The sequence below is a fragment of the Talpa europaea genome, assembly GCF_964194135.1.
Source record: "Talpa europaea genome assembly, chromosome: 9".
Lineage (NCBI taxonomy): Eukaryota > Metazoa > Chordata > Mammalia > Eulipotyphla > Talpidae > Talpa > Talpa europaea.
Window position 1 is genome coordinate 1,954,312 of NC_140076.1, and position 24,262 is coordinate 1,978,573.

The following is a 24,262-nucleotide window of genomic DNA, read 5'->3' on the forward strand; positions in this document are numbered from 1 at the left end:
CGTGGGTCAGCGGTGAGGCCCTGACCAGGGCCTCTTCAGAGACAGCGAGGGGCCTGGAGGCAGGCAGGGACTCGGGTGACATTCCCGGGGCAGCCAGATCCTGATAAGGGCCGGAGACGGTGTCCTGAGGGAGCTGGGCCTCCCCCTCCAGGCACCCACCCCCGGGCAGGATCGCCCCTCGGGTGGGCGCAGCACTGGGCGAGGGAGGAGCACCGAGCACGAGCCTCCCCGCCTCCCCCCGGCTGAGGCTCATCTTCAGTCCGAGTGAATCAGATAATCAATACGCCCTCCAGAGCACCCGGGCAGTAAAAGATGGAGCAGCGTCTTTACGGCGGCAGGACTCCGTAATTAACCCAGCGCGGAGCTGGCTTGGTTGGGCCGGGCGTAATTGGCTTGGGGAGGAGACGTGGAGGGACTGATGAGCATCCCCACCCTCGGCCCCAGCCGGGGGAAGCACTTGTGTGGAACCCCCAAATCAGGGGTCCCCAAGATAGCGGCCCCCGCTTCCTGCCAGCACCGAGGCCCTGGGCTCCGAGCCTAGGGGAGGGGGGAGATCTGTCTCTGCCAGCGCGGCCCGGCGCAAGGTGAGTGATGGGCATCTCCCGCGCTGCACACACACCATTAATCTGGCAGCGCGGCCTGGGGGGGACGGGAGGCTGGGACGGCTCAGGGTCACCTTTCCCGTCACGGAGCTCCCGGCCAGCCTGGGGCAGCCGCGCGCGCCGGCCCACCTCCGGCTGAAGGTCAGACAGCGCGGCCAGGACGGCGGGGCAGGCTCTGGGAGCGCAAGCCAGGACGCCAGCGGGTGTGCGGTTTGGAGGGACAAGCAGCAGCGGTCACTTCAGCCAGGCCCGCCCTCCGCCCACACGCCAGCCCGGCTGCCTAGAGGCATGTCTGCAAGGGGTGCCAAGCCGGCACCCCAGGTTCTCAGGGGAGCAAGACAAGATGGTGAAGTCAAGGATAACCCAGCCCAGCCCCCAGTGTCATCACAAACCTGTGACCTTGGCACCATGACGGACCCAAGTCCACATCCGCCTCCTGTTTCCTCTGCAATAAAGTGGGGTGAGGACAGGGGCCATGTGAGTGGGCCGACGGAAACCCTGTTATAATGTGGGAAGGGAGGGACTGGCTGCGCCCCCTTGGGGGCCCGGACCAGGCTTGGGGGCAGAGGAGGGTCCCCGCTGGCGTGACCCCCCAGGGAAGGCAGAGAGGGCCCAGCCGGCTGAGCAAGTGCCTGGACACCACCCGAGGGGTACAGAGGCCTGAGGGCGAAACGCAGGGAACAGCCAGGCCTCCAGGCTCTGCTGCCACACAGTTGGGGGAACCAGGGTGGGAGGGAGGAAGTGTCCCTTTTGGAGGGTCCTGGAAGTCAGAACGACCCCACAGTCGGGCCGTCCCTTGTGTGTGTGCGGACCCCCACCCCCACCTATGCCCAGAGGAGAGGGTTTAGGTGTCAGGTCCTGGATCTAGATGCGGGGAGGGGGTCAGGACTGTGATTCACAAGCAGCAAAGTGGGCTGTGAGGGCCTCCCCGGTGGCGCAGCGGTTGAGCGCCGGGTTGCGAAGCTGCCCGCAGCCTCTGTGGCACCGGTTCGATCCCCGGCTGCTCCCCGGCCACCGGAGGAGGGTCCCACATGGCGCGCAGACCTCCCCTGCCGCCTGCTGCTCCCCTCAGCAGTGTCTTTCGGTCCTTCTGCCTGCTCTGCTCCCCGCTCTGGCTCTGGTGAATTCTCTCACCCTCCCGCGCTTCTGACTGTACCCAGTGCTTGCATAAATAAATAAATAAAAATAAATCTAAAAAAAAAAAAATTACAAAGTGGGCTGTGAGCCCTGAGACAGCCCTGGACTGAGGGCACCTCCGCAGAGGACAGCGAGGCCGGGGCAGTGACAGGGATGCCTACGCCAGGCTGCTGCCTTTTCTTGGGTGTCCAGGTCAGGCCCAGGCTGGGCACTTGCTGAGACCTGCAGGCCAGCCTTATGGCCCTGGCTTGCACACGGGGACTGGCGCTCAGAGAGGTTAAGGGACTGTCTCAGGGCTGGTGTTCGGAGGGGCAGGATTTGAGCCGGGTCATTCTGAGCTCGTCCCGTCGAGCGTGCAGACATGCAGGCCCCTCTTCCCGGGGCCCTGGGCCCTGCCCTTCCTTAAGGCACAAGAGAGAACTGGTCAATGCGCATGCCTGGGCCAGGGTGAGCAGTGACCGGTCACTCCCGTGAGCCGGGCTTCCTCATTCCCTCACTGCGTTCTCATGAAAGCTCTGAGAAGTGCAGTGGGCATCCCCGTCGTGCAGGTGGGGGCGGGGGCTGCAGCGCAGCATCACCGTCAGGGCCATGCCAAGGATGCCCAGCTGGTCAGAGGCAGACCCCCAGACCACAGCCGCCCTGGGGGGTGGGTCCACTGACGCCCCAGAGGCTGAGCACCCCTGCACCTCCACCCTCTGAGTCTCACACTCGAAAAGGCACGAACCAGAATGCACAGGCTCGTCAGTGGGGCCCTGGGAAGATGATTAATGTGCCCCGGGAAGGGGAGATAAGGGGAATAATGCACTGCAGGACGCGCCGGCTGGCTGCGGGACAGAAGGCGTGGGGTGCATCGGGGCCACGGACGGGGGAGATGCACCTGGGCCTCCGGTCCCTGCCACAGCTTGGGCGGGGCCTGAACAGCACTGACCGGTGCACTGGGGCCGGGGGCTGCTAGAAGCGTTGCTAGGATACGGGGGGCGGGGCCGATGGCATCAGGACCAGGGCTCCAAGGCGCATCAGCGGGCATCACGGCCGGTGTCCAAGGCGCTGAAGGATAAATGAGCGGACGACGATTGCCGATATCGATGCGCCGGGTCCGACCTGACGTTGACAGAGGATTCGGGGGCTGTGAAATCTAATTGCTGGGTGTTTGGGCTCCGTGGGGCTGTTCCACTTGGTAAATATCAAGGAGCTGGATGCTTTCCCTGATCCTCTGGGCAAAGTTTACAGGCGCTGCCTCGGCAGTGAAGGGGAGACATGGGGGCGGGGAGAGGCGGGGAGAGGGGAAGAGGAGCCGAGAGAGGAAGAGGAGCCATCAACGTGTTTATGAGACCATCTTTCTAAGAAAAAGGAACAGCCTCAAGATGAGAGGTTCTAGCAAAGACACAAACCCTAAGAGCCGCCGAGAGGGGAAGGCTGCCGCAGCCTCGGAGAGATGACATTTCTCTGCTAGACAAAAACGACCGTGAACAGACTTTGTTTTGTTTTGCTTCCTGAAGGATATACCACAAACATATCTGCAATCCCATACACAGCGACTTAATTTCTCTGTAAACAGAGCTGCTAGGAAAATCTATAAGGAAATGTCTAATCGCCCCACATGAAAGAAGAGCTCACCAAAAAAGAACCCGACGTGTGCGGAAATATGTCAAAATATGACCAGCCTCACCCTTGCTCATAGTTAGAGAAAAGCAAAGCAAGGCCGCAGGAGCGCAGGCTTCCTCCCTCGGGCTGAGGGCACCCAGCTGCTGACGGGACCGTCGAAGAAACCCAAAGGCGGCTGAGGGAGCTGAGATCTGTGGTGACTGAGATCAATTGTGACTGACCAATATCGGCCAAAAGGACAGATGGACATTCCCCTGCAGACTCCTGGTGCCCCAAATCATGGACGGATAAGACTCTTGTTGGAATGAACAATGAGCTGGAAACTGCCTCGATGCTGACCGGCAGAGGACAGTTATGTACTTTATGGACATCCATCTTGGCATCCTGAATGCTGTGCAGCTAATTTTGCCTTTAACTCAGGGAATGAAGAAAGGACACTCAAAAACAACATCCAAGATCCACCGTACGGTAAAAGCCCTGGGTGCTGAACAGCGCGAGCTGTGCCTCTGTTCCTGTAAAATGGGGGTGTGCGTAAATGGCTACGGCCCCCTCTTAACTGGCCTATGCTAGTGAGCGTCAGGTGCACGCAGGCCAGGCCTCTTTCTTAACACTGAAACCTCAAGGAATCTACCCACTTTGGAGCGTTCCCCAACAGGTAAGCCAAGCTCAGCTTTGGGGCTACAGACTTTAGGAAGCGCAGCTCACGAAGATTCAAGAGTCAAATCCCCCCATTGCTTGTACTGATTAGACTGTTCTTCCAAAGTTCGTCCAATGCACAACCTGCCGCTTTCCTGGAGGAGGAGTTTCCACCGCTGTTCTGGTTCTCCTCGTGTCCCAGGACGACTCAGGCGTTCTATTTCTTCCCAGCGCTTGGGTCAGTTTTGGCAGCACTTTGCACCGCACGTGTGCTTGGGATCGGCAGCACCAGACAGTCAGGCTAGAGACAGGGACTCTCTGGGGGCCCTCAGAGCCCACAGACCTCCGGCCCACTGCGTCTCTGGACCCCGAAGGTGCTGCCTTTGAAGAACCCCACTTTCTGCCACGAGTCATGCTGACCTGCAGCCACTTCTCAGAGCTGAGCTCTGCGTGGGGCCTACTCAGCCAAAATGGTCACAGCTGTTCCCATCCATGAGCTTGGTCAGTTTCCCCTCGCACGGAACGGGCTGATGTACACAGGGGCCCGCTGGTCACAGCTGCGGTCTGGCAGTGCCCTACTGGGCATGGCCTCCATACGCCCTGCCTACCAGGCTCTCAGCGGTGGCCAAATGCTTTGCCCACTTTCCCACATCCACCTTTTTGTTCACATTAGGGTGGACTCACTTGTCAGGCCCAGGAAAGAAGATGCCTCTGCGGCCCTGCCAGGCGAGAACCCACGGGCAGAGGTTGATTGGGAAGTTGGACGCCTCTTTGGTCAACTCTTGCTTCAAGGTTTATCTTCACCCCTTTCATTCAGCCCCTGCACCCAGGGAAGTGACAGTGGGAGAACAAGACCAGCGTTAGGTAAGAACCCCTCACCCTCTTTGGGGCTCTGAGGCCTTGGAAAGTTCACTTACCTGCTCTTCAGTTTCCTCATCTGAAAGTTGGGGCTGACGGTGGTTCCCATCTGCGGGGGCGCTGTGAGGAGCCCATAAGCTCGTGCTTGTGAACCGCGCAGGGCCTGGCACAGAGCTCACGGGCAGAAGGAGCTGCCGAGGCTGCCTGGGTGGGCAGGCGCCAAGCCGCGCTGACCTCAGGCCGCCTCGCCCCGGAGCCACCTACTCAACCACCACCCTGATGGCCCGAGCCAGCCGATGGCTTCGTCACAGACGACACAAAACTACAGTCCTTCCCGAGTGATCTCGGGTGCATCCTCCAGCTCTGCTCTCGTCTCTGCCAAGTTCCTCTTTTTGGGGTTCCTGTGTGGCTCAGCCCCACATGGAGAGTCCCTGAAAGCCCCCTCATGAAGGGTTCTCTGCTGAGCTGCTGCCACACCCCCCCCAACACCCCGTGAGAGGCGCTGAAAGGGGATGGTGGTCTCATAAACTAAAGAGACGCTCGTGTGTAGGACCAGCCCCTGCAACTTTCTGCTCAAATTGCATGAAACTGAGAGCCAGAAACTCCCTGCTCTGTAGCCCCAGATGAAGATAAACCTTGAAGCAAGAGTTGACCAAAGAGGCGTCCAGCTTCCCAATCAACCTCTGCCCGTGGGTTCTCGCCTGGCAGGACCGCAGAGGCATCTTCTTTCCTGGGCCTGACGAGTGAGTCCCCCCGAGCCCGGCACCAGCTGGGTGCACCTCGCCTCTCCGAGCCTCACCACTTCAACGTCCTGCTGTACGCGCTGACACGCTCATGGCCTGCCTCTCCCGGGAGAAAGGGCGTTTCCAAGGCCAGGGATCGCATCTGTCGTGGCCACCCCCGGACCCTGCCTGGCACGCAGCACGTGCTCGGGGAGAGCCGCTGGGTAAGCGGGTGGTGCTCAGACGCGCCCTCAGCCCCTGCGCCGACCGCACCCCCCAGGGCTGGAGCCCTCTGGCCTGGGCCTCCCATCCTGTGTCTGTTCAAGGATTCAGTGGAAGCGTTGGATGCGGACAGAGGAACCAAGAGAGCTGCTAGTCAGGGGCGCAGGCAGGTCCGTTCTCGCCAGGCAATTACCCAAGCAGATAGCATTGATTAACACATTAATAAATAACGTCGCTATTAAGACAGCCCCGCTCTGCTGGGGGATAATTACCTTGGACAGGAAGGGCCTCTGCCTCTCCTGCAAGCCGCCCGCCCCCCATCGATCCCCGTGGCATGTGTCCTGTGCCCCAGCCCTGTGTGCCCTGGAGACGCGGGGGCCGGGCGGGGCCGGCAGCAAGCACTGGAAGCCCCAGGGGGTCCTTCCATCGGTCAACTCTCTCCACGCCACGCAGGTAACACCCCAAACTCAGCAAGGGCAGGGAGCCGTGCTCCCTCTGGTGCCATGGGGTGACCCCTCAAGGCACGGGTCATCCCCTGAGATCCTGGCTGCTGGCGCCTCCCCCAACTGGACACGCCACCTTGGGGCAGGAGATACGGCAGGGACAGAGCCCAGAAATGGGTCTGGAGCTTCTGCCCTATGAAGCCATCCCCTGCCTCCTACAGATGACCTGTCCCACCTCTCATCAGAGAGGCTGGGGCCTCTGCTCGAGCCCCCCAGTCAGTGTCAGGTCACTGGAGCTGCCCCCACAAAGTGCCAGCAACTTCAAGCAGCAGAGACAACCCTCCCCATCTGGGGCGCAGACATCAGACCCAGCTGTGGGCAGGGAAGGGGCCACAGCCACTTCTAGGCGTCTGCGGGGCTGGGGGGCTGCCAGCACCCTGGCCTCCTTGGGGTGCAGCATCACCCCCCCAACCTCTGCACCACTGTCACGGCTTCTCCCCTGCGTCCTGAGTGCAAACCCCATTTCCATCAGGACCCAGTCCTGCGGGACAGCTCCGCCCGCTCCAGGTGACCTCACCTGGAGGTTACTGGAGCTGCGGGACCCACCTCCACACCGGGTCACACCCCGAGGCCCTTCCCCACGTGAATCTAGGAATCAACTCGGGCCTAAGCAGCCAGTAACTCAGGACTCAGGTGTGGGGAGTCCTGGGGGCCCAGGGCCCACCTCACCTGGGGCCTCCACCCTCGCCCTGCTTGTCCGCCTGCCCCAGCCTCCCTCCCTGACCCTGCAGCGGGCCGGCTGCCCCCCCACCCGCTGCTGTGGCCAGGCCTGACCCCGAGAGGCAGTGGCTGAGGTGAGAAGCAGACAGACAGGGGTTTAAATCTCAGCTCCCGCACATAGTGGCTCTGGGGATTGGGGGCGCTCACGCACCCACCTGCCTCCTCTCCCTGCAGGGGAATCCTGCCCGCGCCCCCACCCCAAGGACAGCCTGCCCCTGCCAGAGCCGCCTCCTCCCGCACCCCCCGCACGCCTCCCCACCAAGTGACTCTTGCAAAATGACAGGTGGTGCACACACGCGCATTAACGCAGATGAACCTGCGTGATTGTTGTTCTTATCATAATTACCTGGGAAATTTGTGCTCATGAGCAGCCCAGAGCCCCACCACAGGGACCCGCGTGCACCCACCTGCAGCACCACCCGGCCGCCCCCACCCGACACAAGGGCCAGCCCCTGCGGTCTGGGCCACACCCCCACCTCCAGCCCTGACTTGCAGCCACAATCAGGCAGGGCTGACCCCGGCGGAGATCCTGGCTTCTGAGGGAGGCGCCCCGACACCCGGCACCACCCTGTTCACACGCAGGTGGCCAGAGTGGGGCTGAGAGGCGGGCAGCTTGCTCTGGACAGAACCTGCACTCCTGACGCCAAACCCCATTCTCCCCTGGGCCCCACGGTGCTGGCGGTCAGTGGGGCACACAGCCCCCCCTACAGCGGGGGGCAGAAGTCGGGCTCAGGACCAACTGACCTGGAGCGAATCATTCAGGAACCCAAGTCTGGAACCAGGGTCGCTCCCTACAACCTGGGCCTGGCCCGCCACGTGCTCCTGAGGCCATCGCCCAGGACTGAGACCTGCCTCCCAGCCCCCCAGATGCCAGGCTCCCAGCCCCCAAGCCCCCGTCCTCAATTCCCCCAGCCCCCAGCCCTGTGGCAGGGAGGCTCCACAAGGCCCTTTCACTTCTCAGCCACTGGACAGAACCGCACGGGCCTGAGTACCCCAAAGTAAATGCCTTCCAGAAGCTTCTAGAGGAGTTCTTTGCCAGTGCAGCCCCAGAACCCTGAAGGAACAGCAGAACCTCTCCAGTGGCCCCTTTCAGGCACTTTCCCACACCCGGGGTTCTGGGGGGGCGGGCAGCACAGCTCCCCCAGCTCTGGATGGAGCAGCCCGGTGCAGCATCCAGCTCTCACTTGCCATTTCCACACACCTGGACAGGTGACGCCCCGAGCTTGTCAAGACAACAAGGGAGAAAGCGTGTTTTCCTTCCTAAGACACACCAAACCAAAACCACCTCAAGAACGCAGTAAGAGGACGACCCGCGCGTAACTCCACGAAGGGCGGAAGCTTCGACCTGGCGCAGGAGGCCCGGAGCAGCTCTGAGCAGTGAGGAGACACGGGCGACGCCCAGGAAGCAGGAGACACTAGTCAGGGACTTGGTCACAGAGTCACTGACCTCCAGGCCATAGAAGGGACCAGAAACCCGCAGGGAAACCAAAGACCCAGTGGAAAACGTGGGCGAGAGTCTCGGTTTCAAGCGTGAGTCTGAGTTGGAAGAACCGATCTCTGGCCACATGGCGGGCAGGCGGCCCACGCCAGGGACACGCCTGCAGGCCCAGACTAGGGGTGCCCCCCTCCCCCAGCCCCGCTCAGGGCCCCCGGCTGCTCAGGAACCGGGGACCTGCCTCGGACAGCAAGAAGGGCCTCTCCCTTCGCACCCACCAGGCGGCCGCATGTCGGAGGGTCTGGGGGGGCGTCTGTGAAGAGGCGCGAGCGGGAAGACGGGCACAGTCCCGGGCCTCAGAGCCCCCCGGGGACGGAGAAATCAGCACCCCCGCGGCCAGAGATGCAGGATCCTCAAGGCTCCTGGAATAATGCGGCGAAAGGAGAAAGCAAATTGCAGAGGGCTGCATCCGACGGCCCTCGCTATACAATTCCCCAAACCATAAAGACCGTCCGTTCCGTGCGGACGCGCGGGCTCCGGGCTACAGCCTGGGCGGGGGACACTCGGCTCCCCGTCCGGGGAGGCCAGAGGCGGTCAGGGGCCCGCCACGCGGCGTCCACAGACCTGAGATGTTCCGTGAACCCGTGTGGGTGACGTCTGAGGCCCGCGTGGCCTGAGCTCCCAAGGCAGGAGCCGGCCCGGGCGCCTCCCTCCCGCCGGGCTCGGGGACGCCGAAGCCTGACAGCCCCGGGGTGCGTGCAGGAGGCAGGCCCCGGCCGCGACAGTGTCTGTCTCTCTCCAGGGTGGCATTCGAGGTGGCTTCTCCTTTCTTTTTGTCCCCGGCCTTTACTCCATCTCTGCCTCCTTTGTGAGGATTTATGGCCGTGAGGATGGAACGCGGGTGCTCCGGCGCCCTGGGTCACGCCCTGGGAGCGTGTCCCTCCGGCTGGCCAGCCCTGGGCAGCTCCGCAGAGGGAGAGAGGCCATCCCTCCCCTCGGCCGAGGGGTAAGCGGCTCTTTGCGAAAGGCTCTTTCCTGGGGAGCCACCCCCCCCCCCCCGCCTTATCTGACTTTGTATCCCGAGGCTGATTAATTGAAACCGCAAAATAAAATAAACATCAGCTTTAAATCAGGCCTAGATCCTCAGCAGCCTCCTTAGTCGAGCAACCTGACACTGGAGGTTTTGTGGCGTGTTCGGGGGGCCGGGGGCCGCGGGAGGAGGGGCTGTGAGGTAAGCGGGAACCGCCAAGGCCCCGGGGTCGGAAGCGCCTTCCCGCCAGCCCTGTCCACGCGCCAGCAGACAACCCAAGAGCCGCTCCCCGCCTCGGAGGAGCTCTTCACACAGGGGGAGGCCCCGCGCCCTGTGTCCCCAGCCACCCCTCGCCCCTGGGGAGGGGGTTGATCGGGGAGCGGGGTCAGGAGACTGGAGGAAGCCCCCCACGTCCTTAGACAGAGGCATCCCGTCGTGAACCGCTGCTGAGCTGCGGGGTCGTGAGCGACAGCAGCTCACAGCAAGAAGCCCAGCGACCCACCCGCCCCAACTGTGAGGGGGAACCCAGAAAGCTGGAACAGGGAAGATGGGGCGCAGCTGTCTGACCGGCAAGCCCGAGCAGGGAGTAGGGAGGCAGCGGTGGAGGCACAGGCTGCAGGGCCGAGCTGGGCCAGGCGCCTCTGCCGTGGGCTCGCCACCCCCTGCCAGGTGGGGTCACAGAGCGGGGCCAGCCGGCTGGGGTGGGGGTGCAGCATCAATGCAGCACGGAGCAGGGCTCAGAGGTCCGGCACCCAACGGGTGGGGTCCTCCTGAGCACCCCACTCAGCAACTGGCCTCCCCAAAGCCACCTCAGTGGCAAAACCCCCTCCACAAAAGTAGCGGGTGCCCGCCTGATACGAGGGGCGCTCGCTGCTCCCTTCCCTGCAGGTGGCTCTTCCTCCAGCCTGGGGGAGGCGCCCGCAGCCCACATCCGCACCCCGGCCTGTGCTGAGCTGACCTGGAACTCTTCCCTTTGCAGCCCTCTCCTCCCTGGTGCCTGGACCTTCACCTGCAGAACCCAGCTGCCGGGCCCCAGCCCCCAGCTGCACCCCACACACGGGAACACGCCTGGGTTCCCGCTGGGCCTCGTCTGGGCGGTGGCCGGGACCGTCCAGGCTGCACGCTGGGACCATCGCTCCAGGGGTCACGGCCACAGGCTGAGGTCTGAGAACCTGCTGTCCAGTCAGGACTGGACGCCAAGTGGTCTGAGTCTCAGCCATAGGCCGCTCCAGACCCTGCCCCTCGCGGGCCTCACCAGCTCCCTAGTGAGAAGCAGCCGGGCGCTGCCCTGGCTAGGCCCTGAGTGTCTTGGGGTGCTCCGTCTTCCGTTGCTGCTTAGTGAGCTCCCCCCACAATGCAAGGCCCTGTCCCTCCCGCTGCCATCAGGGAGCCGCGGGGTGCACTCGAGGCGGGTCAGCCGTCACGTCGGGAAGTCTGACAACTGCAGCGCCCCGGTGGGGGTGGGCCCCTGGTTGGGGGGGCCCTAGGAAGCCCTGATGGGCCAGCGCGCCCCACCCTGCACGTCGCTCTCGAGCAGGAACTCGTCTGTGATGCCCCTCAGCCCGTCTCCCTCGACAGCGTCGGGCATCGCCCACGTCCCCTCGCGGACACAAAGGCCTGAACCCCACCTGCGGCAGGTCCGCACGCGGGGGCCGGAAGGCAGAACGGGGGCGCGGGGGGGCCTCTGCGCGTGTGGGCGGTGCCTGGCTCGTGGGGCCCAGGGGGTCTGCGCCCCAACACAGATGCTTCCCCAACGCCCCTCACGGGTCACCATCCTCAGCCTGGTCGAGGGGTGCCCGCCCAGGGCACCCCAGCTCCCCCCTGTGCGCAGCCAGTCCTCACGCCTGGGGGTGGCTGTTGTCCCCCTCACACTGAGAACCTCGAGGGCTGAGAGGGGTCGCCCGGCCGGCTCTGCTGCCCACAGGGTGGCCCCTCCGCCCCCAGGGCCCGCGAAGGACACGCGGGGATGGGCCCCCGAGGGGGCTGCCCAGAAGGACTCGGCCCTGCCTCCGGAGCCGTGAGCTGCTGGGACACACTCACTCACACTCACTCTCACACCCTCACACACTCACACTCACTCTCATACTCACACCGATGCGACAGACACAAGTTGTGCCGACATCCCCTTGGGGCGCAGCGGATGGAGGCCCCCAAAGGGCTGAACGGGTCTGCGTCGGGGCCTTGGGGTGGGCAGGGGAGACGCCTCCGCAGCCCTCAGTGCAGGGGCATCGCAGGGCAGTGGGTCGTGGGGGGCTGGGCTCAGAGCCCACTGTCCGCCAACAGCAGCCGCTCCCTGGAGAGGACACGGCCATGAGCACCTTCCGCCTCTGTCCTCCCTCGCGCCCCCCTCCTGCCCCCCTCCCGCCCCCCTCCCGTCCTCCTGTCCTCCCTCTACTCCAGACTGAAATCCCCAGACGTGGAGAGGGAGAGGCGAGTGCCTTGGCCTGGCCTCGGCGCCCCCTCCGTGGCTCGGGAACAACAGAACATCTTACCCTTGGCGCCCCAAGGCCTCTCGCAAGCCAGGAGAGGAGATTCTCCAAGAGAACGGGCGTTAGGCCGAGAGCAGTGCCGCGCCCGAGGAGCTCGGCGGGAGGGTGGGGCTGAAGGAGTCAGAGGAACAAACACGTGAGAGTGGGGAACAGTGGGGGGGGGGGGAGAGTGCAAAGGCCCTGAGGCAAGCCCCGGGGTTTGGGGAGCTAGGAGGTGAATTCCATTAGCAGGAGGGGGACTGACCTACAGCTGAAGACAGAGACAGAGTCAATACAGCTAGAGTTGGTGAAGGGAGAGAGAGATGCAAGGACTGAAAGCACAAGCTTCCAAAGCAGGGGATGCGGACGGCGGACGGACAGACAGATGCATGGGTGGGGGGTGGTGGTGGGTGGGTGGACCGACAGGGGTGGGTGGGCGCATGGTTGAAAGGCCAGGCCTTCCTGGAAGGGTGACGTCGGGCCTTGTCCTCGCGTCTGCAGTCCTTCAGCACCGCCTTCGGGGCACGAGACCCGGGTTGGGAGCCGGGCTGGGGCGCCTGAGGGGAGACGCACCGAGGCCTGTGGGAGCCGGCAGGCGGCTGGGAGCCCCCTTGAGTGTGGTTCCCTGGGAGCCTCGCTCTCTCTCCCTGCCCCCCTCACCGGTGTGACCCACACCCGCCCCTTCCCCTCCTGAGACACGGCGTGGGGGAGCTGCCCCTCCACGCGGCCTCCAGTCCCTCTCCCTGTTGCACAGGGCGGTCGGGCTCCCCCGTGCAGGGACACGGTTTAAAATGGGGCGGAAGAGACAAGCAGCCCTGCTTGGAGGATCGGCTCTTCCCTTTCCACTTGCCCGCAGTCCCGCTGGCGGGTCTTAGGATTACTCGTGCTACGTCTCCCGCATTGGACCCGGAGCCCACGTGCATGATGAGCTGCAGACTGCCCCAGCCCTCCGGGGGTGGAGTCCAGCGAGCAAGTCAGATTGAACCCAAAAAGCCTGCCCGTCCCGTGTGTCATCAGCGCTCTGAAAGCAAAGTCCAGTGTGTAACCAGACCCCAGACAGGGAGCCTGACCCGGCCTGCAGCCCGGGAGGCTTCCTGGAGGAGGTGTGTCCGGCAACTAAGCAGGAAGAGATGGGACAGATGAAGGGGAAGGGGTTTCACTCTGAGATCTGGGCGGGGGGGACCAGACCCCACCTTTGCAGCCCCAGGGGACTCAGCCCTCTGGCACTGGCACTGCCTCGCGTACAGAGCGCCATCTTCGAGTCCTTAAGAATCCTTCCCTCCATCTCTCAGGCGGGATCTTGCTGAGCACACGGAGGGCTCTTCGGCGGTGGCTTGTCGGAGCTGAGACAGCCCAGGGTGTCCTTCTTAATGCACATGCCCGGTGGCAGCCCGCGTGAGGCCGCGGAAAGATGATTAGGGTGTTTGCTCAAAGGCCATGATCGCTGCTTTTTCTCTTCCACTTGTGACATTTAGGACTCCCTCCCCGTCTCCTGGCTGCGTCCTGAGCTGCACAGCTCGCTCTGCAAACCTCATCTCATTATCCATTTTCCCCCAATTGCATATTTTAAGGGCTGGTAACAGGGCTGCCTACGGTGCTATGTATTCCAGCCCTAGGAGCCGCCAAGTTCGCACCCCCACACTCCCCCACCAAGTGAAAGAGACAAAATATTTTCATTTCCAAGCCTCTAAGCCCAGAGGGAAGAAAGTTATGCAACCGTGTGACGCCATGGCTTCTTAAGAGCCTTTGGTAGCTGGGGAGAAATCCAGCCTCAGCTGGCTTTTCTTAAGTAACAAGAGTCTCTGTGTCAGCTCGGGAGAAAGGAGAGGTGGGGTGCGCTCAAACCGGCCTGCCAGGAGCCCCAGGCCCCGCTCAGACAGGTGTTCCTGGACACTGGGGAGGGCGGGGTCATGCTGATGAGCTAGTGAAGCACCTGCTAGGCAGGGGCAGGCGCCCTCTAGCCTTTAATCTGCGTTCATCTGCATGGGTGCACGTTACCTGCCCTCTGACAAATCACCGCCAACTACAGATTTGCAGCCTCATGGTTGGAGGCTCCCGGTTCCATGGTCAGGAGCCCAGGCAGGCACGGTCAGCCGGGCCCTGCTTGGCTCAGCAGGCTGAAGTCAAGTCACCCGGGCCCGGAGTCCCCGTACAAGCTTCTGGTTTCTCTTCTTAACTCCCCAGTGGTTGAATGAATTCTGCCTCTTGCATTTGTAGGGCTGAGCCCACAGCCACAAGGGGCCGCCTGCCTGCCTTTCCTCTCCACTCGCCCCTCCGCCACCCGGCAGCCGGCTTCCTCGAGGTCAACAGGATAGCGTCGGCTGCTCCAAATCTCTCCAACTTCCTTCTCTGAGTTTGAGGCCATTCATATTGAATAGAAGAGCTCTCCTGATTAGGTCAGGCCCACCGAGGGTTAGGCCTTGGAAAGATGATTAAGGTATTGGTTCAAAGGCCGTGATTGCTGCATTTTCTCTTCCACCTATGACGTTTAGGACTCCCTCCCCGTCTTCTGGCCGCATCCTGAGCCACACGGCTTGTTCTACAAGCCTCATCTCCTTATCCTGGAGATGAACTTAAAATCACCTGATTAGGGACCTTAATCACACCTGCAGCACCCCTTGGTGGTCATATAATGCACCCCAACACTGGGTGAGAGTTCCATCCTTCCGCACCAGGGAAGGGGTTACACTGGGTGTGTGCCCACGGCCTTCTTGTATCTTTTGCAGACAGTGCTGGGCCTCTGTGGTTTGCAGCTCAGGCTGCCAGGGTTGAATCTCTCTGACGCTCACTAGCTGTGTGAGCGCAGGCAAGCCACCTAGTCTCACTGTGCCTCAGTTTCCTCATTTGCAACATGGGCTCCTACCCACCTGATAGGCCATCTCGAAGGGTAACTGGACAGGCAGGTGGCATGCTTAGACAGGGCCCGTTAGCAGGGGCCACCCCAAAAGCCTCGCCCAGTTCCGGCTGGGAGCCAGCCTTTCCCCCACAGCACCACCCTCCCTTTCCCCACCCCAGCACGCTCCTCCATCCCAGGAGCAGGAGATGGAGCAATTAGCCTGCAGTAATAAAAGTCCATGGGGCGACGGCTGGGCTGCAGGAGGAATTTATGAACCCCGCGGAAGCTTGTACTGCTCCCGAGAACACGTCAGGGGACCACTTCCAAGGTAAGAACAAAAACACCCCATCCATCACTGCCAGCTCCTCCCCACGGCAAGATATTAAAACCTTGCTGTCTCTTCCCGCATTTTCCCAGCCTGCGACCGTGAGCCTGCGTTCTTTTTATAATCAGACAAAAAAGGCAATCAACCTGAGTTTTCACAGCAGAGCTTTGTGGTCAGAAGCACCGGCCTCTGCCAGACTCCAGTCTGCAAGGGGCGCGTTGCCAAGATGCCTGCAGCCTGCGTTTTGTTCTTCCTTCTTAAAAAAACAAAGATCCATTATGCAAATCAATCATAAAATATTTTTCGAAGCATCTTGTCTTCTCTCATTAACAGCCGCTCCCGCGGGCCCAGCTTCAGCTCCCAGGGGTCCCAGCGGCGCGTGGGCACTGCCCGGAGAGGAGAGTCGCCGGCCATGCCCTGCCCCGGGAGACACCCTTGTCCCCCAAGCCCGTGCTGACCCACATGTCCGCTGGCCAGCCGGCCGCTCGTCACGGAATCACACACAGGCTCACACGTGCTCCCAGGCACGCATGCGCCCGTCCCGAGCTGCTGCTCTTGGCACCGAGGGGTCCTTCTCCAAAGGGAGGGAAACGTGTGGTCCGAGCTTCTGGCTCGGCCCCTCCGCGGCTGGCCCGGGAAGGCAGTCACGTGCCCTGCCTCCTCCTGGAGGGCAAGGTTGGAGCCGTCCCCCAGGGTAGCAGCGACCGCCTCTGTCTTCCTGCCCACCCCCCATGCTCCCCTCCCCCGGGAGACCCTCCACCAGCCCCTTCTCTGTCGGAGGCCACTGAGCAGCGGTGAGGCCAAGTCTAGGAGGGCGAGCTCTCTCTCTGACCACTGCCCCTCCCGACCGCCGGGCAGGACCCAGCCTGGGCACAGGCTGGCTTCCAGGAATCGGGCCGGGCGCTCTCCTCTTGCAGCTGGTGGAAGGCCTCGGGCTAGGAGCCCTGCAGGAAGCCAGGAGCACCCACTCACTGGGAGCTCATGCTTCCTAACCGGGAAGAAACTGTCGCCACACTAATTGTGCAGCCCAGAGCTCACACTTGCAGCGCCTTCAAGACGAACGGCCTTGCCAAGTGCCGGTGAGGGAACTCCAGCTTCTCCGCTTACCAGGGCGCCAGACCAGAGCCCAGTAGAGGCTTTCCCTGAGGTTAACCAAGAATCTGGTGCTGAGAGGCTACACTTGAGACCCAAAGGTTGCGAGCCCCGAGCGAGCTCCTCCCACCAAGACAGTTTCCACTCTGTTCAGGCCAATTTAGACAGCTCTGTGCAGCGTCCAACCTGGGCGACCAGAGAGAGCAACCTTGCCACCTCCACAGGAAGCCAGAGGGAGCAAGCTACGTTTTCAATGCACAGGCAAAGACGTCAGTTAAGTCCCAGCATGACGTGAATAACCCCCACGTCTCAGACAGATAACCGTTGAGTGAGTTAGGCCTGGGGAAGGCAGGTGAAGCCAGCCAGCTGAGAAGCACTGTGTTCTCAGGCCGGGCCCTGGGGCGCGGAGAGGCTGGAGCTGTGGCCGACCCCAGGGTGACGTGCTAGCGGAGAAAGAAAACACAGCTGATGAGCCGTCCAGCGTGATGAGGGCTCAGATGAATGAAGAGAACAGTCCAGGAGCCCCGAGGACACCCCAGCACACTCAGCAGCGGAGGAAGTCCTGAAGGGCGGACGCTGCCTCTCTCCCGGCCCACCGCACTCTGCCCCGCCCACAGTCGGCCACAGGCACCCACTCTGCATGCCCGGGGCTCTCGCTACGCTCAAGTCTCCCTCCATCTTGGTGCTGTGATCCTTGGGCCAGTGACAGTCACCTCGCTGGAGCCTGTAAGGAGCACAGACGCCGGGCCCACCTGCCCTGACCTGAGGCCCAGAGTCTGAAAGCGCGTGGGAGCAGCCCCTGGGGGAGGCGTGCACAGGACCCCAGGCCCCACAAAGCCTCTCCTGGGGCGCTGAGGGCTCCGCTCATTGGTGACTCCTCCCCACCCTCGCAGACACAGACAGACGACGGCGCCTGCTGTGTGGGCCCTGGGCCCCCATGGCTTCACAGGCCACCCACCTCTCCCACCACCTGACCACACCTTCCTCGAGGCAGCCCCCCAACTTGCCCCTCCAGCACCCCTGAGCCCACCACCAGGCACGCAGGATGTTTGGTGCTCAGTCAAAAAAGACCTGCTGAGTGAGTTCATCACCGTGAACTGTTCCGACACCTCGCCCCTCCGTGCAATGAGCCCAGGAGCCGCGAGAACGGCAGGTAGAACTATTTAAAACCTGATTTGCGCCCTGCCTTGAGGCCGGCCAGAGGAGAGAAGGCTGTGACCTTTCGGAGAGCCGACTGGTGCCTGGGCCAGCGGGGGCCGCGCGGCCTGCAGTGCAGAGGGCCGGGCAAGGCAGCCTTGCCAGCCCCGGTCAAGTCGAGGATCTCCATGTCATCCTGCTCCTTCGTCCAGAGACGAACCGTCCCTCGCAGCTGGCTGCTCCGTGAGCCCTGTGGGGCTTGGGCAGGGCCGGGGAGGGGGTACTCGGCAGGCAGCGCCGGCCCCCCAGTCCTTCCTGAAGGATGTCAGCGATTTGGAACAGAAACACCCTCCTGCTTTCCAAAGAAACAAAGTAAATTCCCAAATCTGCCAGGGGGCAACAGCTGCGCCTTGGGCGCAGAGATCTCAGCCACCTAGAGACAGCCGCGCCCAGAGGGCTGGGCCTCGTGTGCCCGCGAGCCCCGGGCGGGGAGGCTGACCCGAGGGGACCGGGCTGCGGGGTGGACGCGGAGGCACGAGCAGATCGCGGGGGTGGGGAGCGCGGCTGCAGTTACTAATTCATTTGGCTGAAGCCTCTAAACTATAATTAAGGAAGAATCTCTCCAACTTTGGAGTACACAGAACAATAAACAGCTGCCTGCTTTGATGAATAGCCAGCGCGGGGCTGACTCCGTGCCCAGCGCCGGCCGCGCGTGCCGGCTTGGGGAGGCTTCTCCGGGACGGGCGAGCTGCTGCTTCCCCTGCGACCTGACGGGCGAGCGAGGCCTGCCTCCCCACCGGGCTGGGAAACACCAAACTGAACGGTCACACCCCCTAGGTGCCTGGAGCAGGGCGTTGCGAGCCCCTGGCCACCCGCCCGGCTAGCTGCGACTTGTCAGGACACGCGGCAGGTGGAGGGGGTGGCTCACCCCACAACGCTCCTTGGGGCGTGCAGGCTTGGGAGCAGAAGCCTGTGGGAGTGATAGGGAAGCAAACACCCCCTCGGGGACGCGGCGCTCACAGCTCCCCTGCGTGTGTCATCCTGGGCCGCTGAGTGCGCCCGAGACACGCCAGCCTCCCCTCAGCTCCGCGGTGGCGCCGGGTTGCAGCTGGAGGGGGCAGGAAACGTCCACAACAGCTCGTCAGGGCAGGACGGGCAGCTAGAGGGGCCCAGAGGAGGCTTCTGGGGTGAGGCTGGGGCTGGAACATTCTGAGACATAGTTGAAGGAGCTGGGTCTTCAGATGACAGGAGGGAAGACAAGGAGGGGCCATTGTTATTTTTAAAAACTTCTGATGACCTTCAGAGCTGCCCTCCACATCCCTCTGAGCGGGGAGCAGGTCTCCCCACATCCCCTAGGGTGGGGTGTGGTCGTGCGAGTTATCTGGCCAATGGAGTGGGGAAGTTGGGTGTGGTCGTGTGACTTGCTTTGGCCAACAAGGTGGGAGCAGGAGGTGGGGCCCTGTCTTGGCTCCATTTCGAGAGGGAGGGGCCGTGGGCAGCCCCATGTGGCAGCCCCACTGGACCTGGCCCGGGCCCCGCGGGCAAAACCTGGAGCACGAGGCGCTCCTCCGCGGGCCCGGGCCGGCAGGCCGCTTTCTATTTATATTTGGAAATACAGCATTTGCTGATTAAAAATAGAACTAATGATATCTTTGTCCAAACGAGAAGACAATTGTTGGCGGGAATTATATTCTCTCTCCCTTTCAAATTTTCTGCAATCTATGGCATTTCCAAGCATATAGAATTTTTCAGACTATTTCTAAGAATAGCTTCTCCCAGGATCCATAGAGGACATGAAATGTATCCTTTGAGAGGAAGGGAAACTGCTTCCAAACCCTGAAGTCTCTGGGCCTGAAGCCTCCTGAAGACACCGGAACAACAGTGGCTGGAAAACGTCTCTTTAGCAAAGCAGTGACCCAGAGCCCGGCCTCCCGCCGCAGCCTGACTGGACTGGGGGCATCTCCATGGGCACCCACCGCAGCAGGCTGGGGCCAGGACCCTCAGGCCCCCCTCAGGCTCCTGCAGCCAAGACCCCCACATAGAGCTCGAGGGGCGCCTCCACCTGCCAGTGAGTCAGCACGTTCCTCTGAGAATGATTTGCCGTCACTGGTAATAAAAACACATCTAGAAGGAAGCCGTGAAAAATAAAGAGGGAAGGAGAGTTGCAGAGCAAACGCGCACAAAACAGAATAAAAAGAGAAACAACAGACCAGGGGGCAGAGCAGCATCGAACATGACAAGGAGTCGATACCAGACCACGAAGAGCTTGTGGGGCCAGATCTGCAGGGAGAGGACCACGCAGTGGGGAGACAACCCAGCCAAAGCAAAGCCCTGAGCCAGAGTGTGTGTGTGTGCAAATGCAAGTGTGTGCAGGCGCGTCTCAGCAGCCACCCGCTCTCACGCACACCCCGCTCCAGGGCTGGTCCCAGGATTTAGCACCAGTGCTCCCCACTCAACGCCGGCGCTCCCCTCCGGCCGCTGTGCCCACGCGCTGGGCCAGGGCCTCCTTCACCCCACTGTCACTCTGTCCCCTCCCTGTGAACAACACGTTTGTGCCCGGCTCTGCCCGCGCCCCAAGTCCTGCACGGAGAGGACCCACCCACTGGGTCTCCCCTTCCTTGCCTGCATCTGCTCAGTTTCACTTTCCCCTTGAAGAGCGAGGCCTTTGTTCCTCGGGTGTCATAATCACATCTGACATGTTTTTACTTCCCCAGCGAAGGGACCCACTTTCGGTGGCCCCACCTCGCCGTGAGGTGAGTGACGTGGGTCTTGGCCTGTCCCATGCGGGGTGTCGGTGAAGAGGAGGCCCCACAAATGGCTCTTTCTCGAAGGGCCGGGTCCCCCCCTTCGCCCTCCGGCTGCCGCTGCCGCTGCCGCTGCTGGGGCCTGCAGCCCTGAGCACAGAAACCTGGGGTGCACAGCCAGGGCCCCCATGTCCCGGGGCTTTCATCCCTGTGGCCGGCGCTGACCAGGACGCTGCCACGGCAGTGGGCAGGGCTGTGGGCCGGCACCCTAGACAGACACCATCAGAGTCACGGTGATTCCACAGGACACCCCCAGCCCCGGAGACGAGAGCGGGAAGATAACGGGGATCCAGGGACTCTCAGCAGGAGGCGGGGACACGTCACTGGTCAGATGAACCGTGACCTGCCTGGTCTCATTCTGGGGTTTTATGTTGTAATATGCAAAGTCCTGAGGTCTCCAGCAGCTGCCAGGCCAACCTCTTTATCTCTGAAAGGGACCCCCTACCGGCTCTTCGTTGCCATGGTAACCACCCCATCCAAGCCTCTGCCCTCTCTCCCCGGCCATCTGCCTCTGCATCCCAACAAGGGGTCCAGGGTCCACCGAGCTGCCCCTGATTTCCGTCCCCTCCTCCCCTGCCGGCCCCAACTCACCTTCCCCTTCCTTCCACAAGGGAGTCTTTACCCAACGGAAATCACACGCATTAACTTCCTCAGCTCCCCATTCCACCCAGAGGAAGAGCTCACCCCCACGCTCCCTCCCCCGGCTCCCTCAGCCCCATCCCCAAGGGCCCTTTGCTTTCTCAGCAGCCTGAGCTCATTCCTGCCTCCAGGCCTTTGCACTCCCTGCTCCCTCGCATGGAATGACATTCTCTGCACCCTTAGCTGATCAGATTCCGCCCCCCCAGCTTAAATGTCACCTCTTCTGGAAAGCCGGCCCTGACCACCAGCCTCAGGTCTCCACCTGCAATCCCTGCAGTCTCCCCATTACCACGTGGGGTTATTTCATCCCAACCTCACTGCCTGATCCTCTCTGCTGTGACTGCCGACCTCCTCCCTGTCTGTCCCGGACTGGTCAGAGGGGGCCCTGCAGGCAGAGGGGACAGCTAACGGTGCAGTTTGATTTCAAAGGCGTCTCTGCAGAGCACCTACTTGGGGAGGTCAGGATCTTGTTCTCTTCAGCCCTCCTACCCCCCCATCCCGCTAACTGCGCGAGGCCCACCTTCGCGGGGAGGACGATCCGCTTTACTCAGAGTCCACTGGTTAAAACACTAATCCTGTCCAGAAACACATTAACAGAAACATCTAGAATAATGTTTGACTGCCTCTGTGGGCACGGTGACCCAGGCAAATTGACACCTAAAAAACCACCCCAAACAGGATAAAACCCACAGAAATCTGTGTCGAGAAATAAGATAACTAAGCTTCTTGAAATTAAAGACTAAGGAAGAAAAGCTTCCATAGAAGAAAAGCTATTAGGATGAAAACAGATTTTTCATTAGAAACCATGCGGGCTGGGTGGAAGTGGCACACTATTTTTCCTAAAGGGAAAGAACTATCAATCCAAAAATCATATCAACAGTGAAAATATCTTTGGAGAATAATAAGGGAGTTATTCCCAGATGAAGAAAATCAAGAGAATTTGCCACCAACAAACAAACCCCACAGAATAGCAAAAGGAGACTCTCTACACAGAAATAAAAAAATACTTAAGTGACCCAGAGGAAGGCAGGAAAAATAGAAGAGGGAAATCATGAGCAGAGAGAACAAACACAACAAAAAGATTAAATGTGGTATTTAAGATCTAACAGTAATGATTCCATTAACAGTATCAATTAAATAAGAGACTGGCAACACAAATTTGAAAACATGACTCAACCATAAGCTGTCTATAAGAAACTCACTTTAGGACCTCCCTGGTGGCGCAGGCGGTTAAGCACAGCACTAGGAAGCGATCCGCTGCCTCTGCAGCACGGGTTTGATCCCCAGCCGGCCAGGGAGCTACCCACGTGGCACAGCAGACCGCTCCTGACTCGCCCGCTGCTCCCCTCAGCAGTGTACTTCGGTCAATCTGCCTGTTCTGTTCCCCATTCTGTATCTCATGGATCCTCTCACCCCCCCCAAATCTCTGGCCTGTATCCCAGCTCTTGTGTGCATTAAATAAATAAATCTTAAAAAAAAAAGAAACTCACTTTAAACATAATATTGGCAGAAAGTAAAAGGATGGGAAAACACGTATCAAACAAATATTAATCGAGTGAAAGCTATATCAATATCAGAAAGAGCAGATGAGAGCAAAGAAAAGTACAAGAGATGGGGAGCGATGGCACAGAATGACAAAACAATTCTAAACGTGCATGCGCCAAACAACAGAGCCACCAAAAAAACTGATAGAACTGAAAAGAGAAAGAAATCCACAGTCACATTTGGAAACTTCAATGCCCTGTCTCAGTGGTTGATAGAACAATTACCCAGAATTTATCACAGACTTAGAAGAACTCAGTAACTCATCCATCAACCAGACCTAATTAACATTTATAGACCATCCCATCTGACAACTGGGCAGTACATGTTCTTCTCAAATGCCATGGAAAATATACCCAGATAGGCCACATCCTAGGCCATAAATCAAACTTCAACTCTTTTTTTAAAGATTTATTTATGCATACAAGAACTGGGGTGCAGGCCAGAGGTGCCGGGGTGAGAGGATTCACCAGAGACAGAGTGGGGAGCAGAACAGGCAGATCCACTGAAATCCACTGCTGAGGGGAGCAGCAGGGAGACAGGAGAGGTCTGCTGTGCCATGTGGGTCACCTCCCTGGCCGGGGATCGAACTCATACTGCAGTGGCTAGAGATAGCTTCACAGTGCTGCATCTTAACCCCATTGCACCGCCAGGGAGGCCCAAACTTCAAATCTCTTAAATAAATGAAATCATGCAGAGTGCATTCTCTGACTACAATGAAATCATACTAGAAATCCATAAACAAAAATAATGTGAAAACCCCAAACACTTTGGATACTAAGCTCTCTTCTGTGGGACAAAGGCAGTCAAAGGGGAAGTCTCAAGGTTAATAATAAATTTTCACAAAGAAAATATGTGTTTGAATTAAAATATGCCACACAACACTGCTAAAGCAGGGCTGGGAGTAAAATGTGGGAATTAGATGCATGCATTAGAGAAGAAACAGTCTCCAAAGAATAATCCAAGTTCCCAACTCAAGAACCAAGAAAAGAGGAAAATAAACCCAAAGCCAGCAGAAAGGAGGCCATCATAAATAGAAGAGCAGAAATCAATGGATTAAAACAGAACAATCAATGAAACAAAGAGCTGGTCTTTGAAAAAAATCACTACAATTGACAAACCTCGAGTAGACTGACAAGGGAAACATATAAAAGACTCAAATTACCAACGTGAAGGATGAACAGGAGCGCTCACCACAGACGCCCCGTCACAGAAGGTAACGGTGACTATCACAAACAACCCTGCACACACACAAACGCCACCACTTTGACGAAGCAGATCACATCCTTGAGGAACACACACGGCTGTACCTCCCCCAGCGGGAAGCGGAGTGTTTGAGCATCTCCGTAACTATTGAGGAAATTGAATGTCGCTTTCAAATTTCCAAAACAGATTTCTCCAGGCCCAGATAATTTCATTGGAAAAACTATGAAACATTTAAAGAACAGTCGATACCAATTCTACACGACCTTTTCCAGAAAACAGAAGAGGAAGGAAAACGTCCCAATTTATTTTATGAAATTGTCATCATCTTGGCAGAAGAAAAAACTCAAGACAACCTACAAAAAAGGACGTTGACGTTGGTCTCCCTCCCTCCCTCCCCCATCTGTCCACTGAGTGGGTGCCAGCCAATCAGGGGCCTGGGATGCATGGAGTGTGACGCCCTGAAGGGCGAGGGCCCGCGGGTGTGACCTGCTGTGTTGGTTTGTTAGGGCGGCGGTCATGACCAATGTCCCTCGTGATTACAGACACAAAAAACTCCAACAAAATATTAGCAGATAGAATTCAGCATACAGAAAAGAATTGGATAGTATGACAAATTATGATTTATCCCAGGCATGCAAGGCTAGTTCAATATTTGAAAGTCAATGTAAACCACCATATCAATGGGCTGAAGACAAACTCCCACATCATGTCAAGGAAAAGCTTATGTCAATGTCTACACCCAT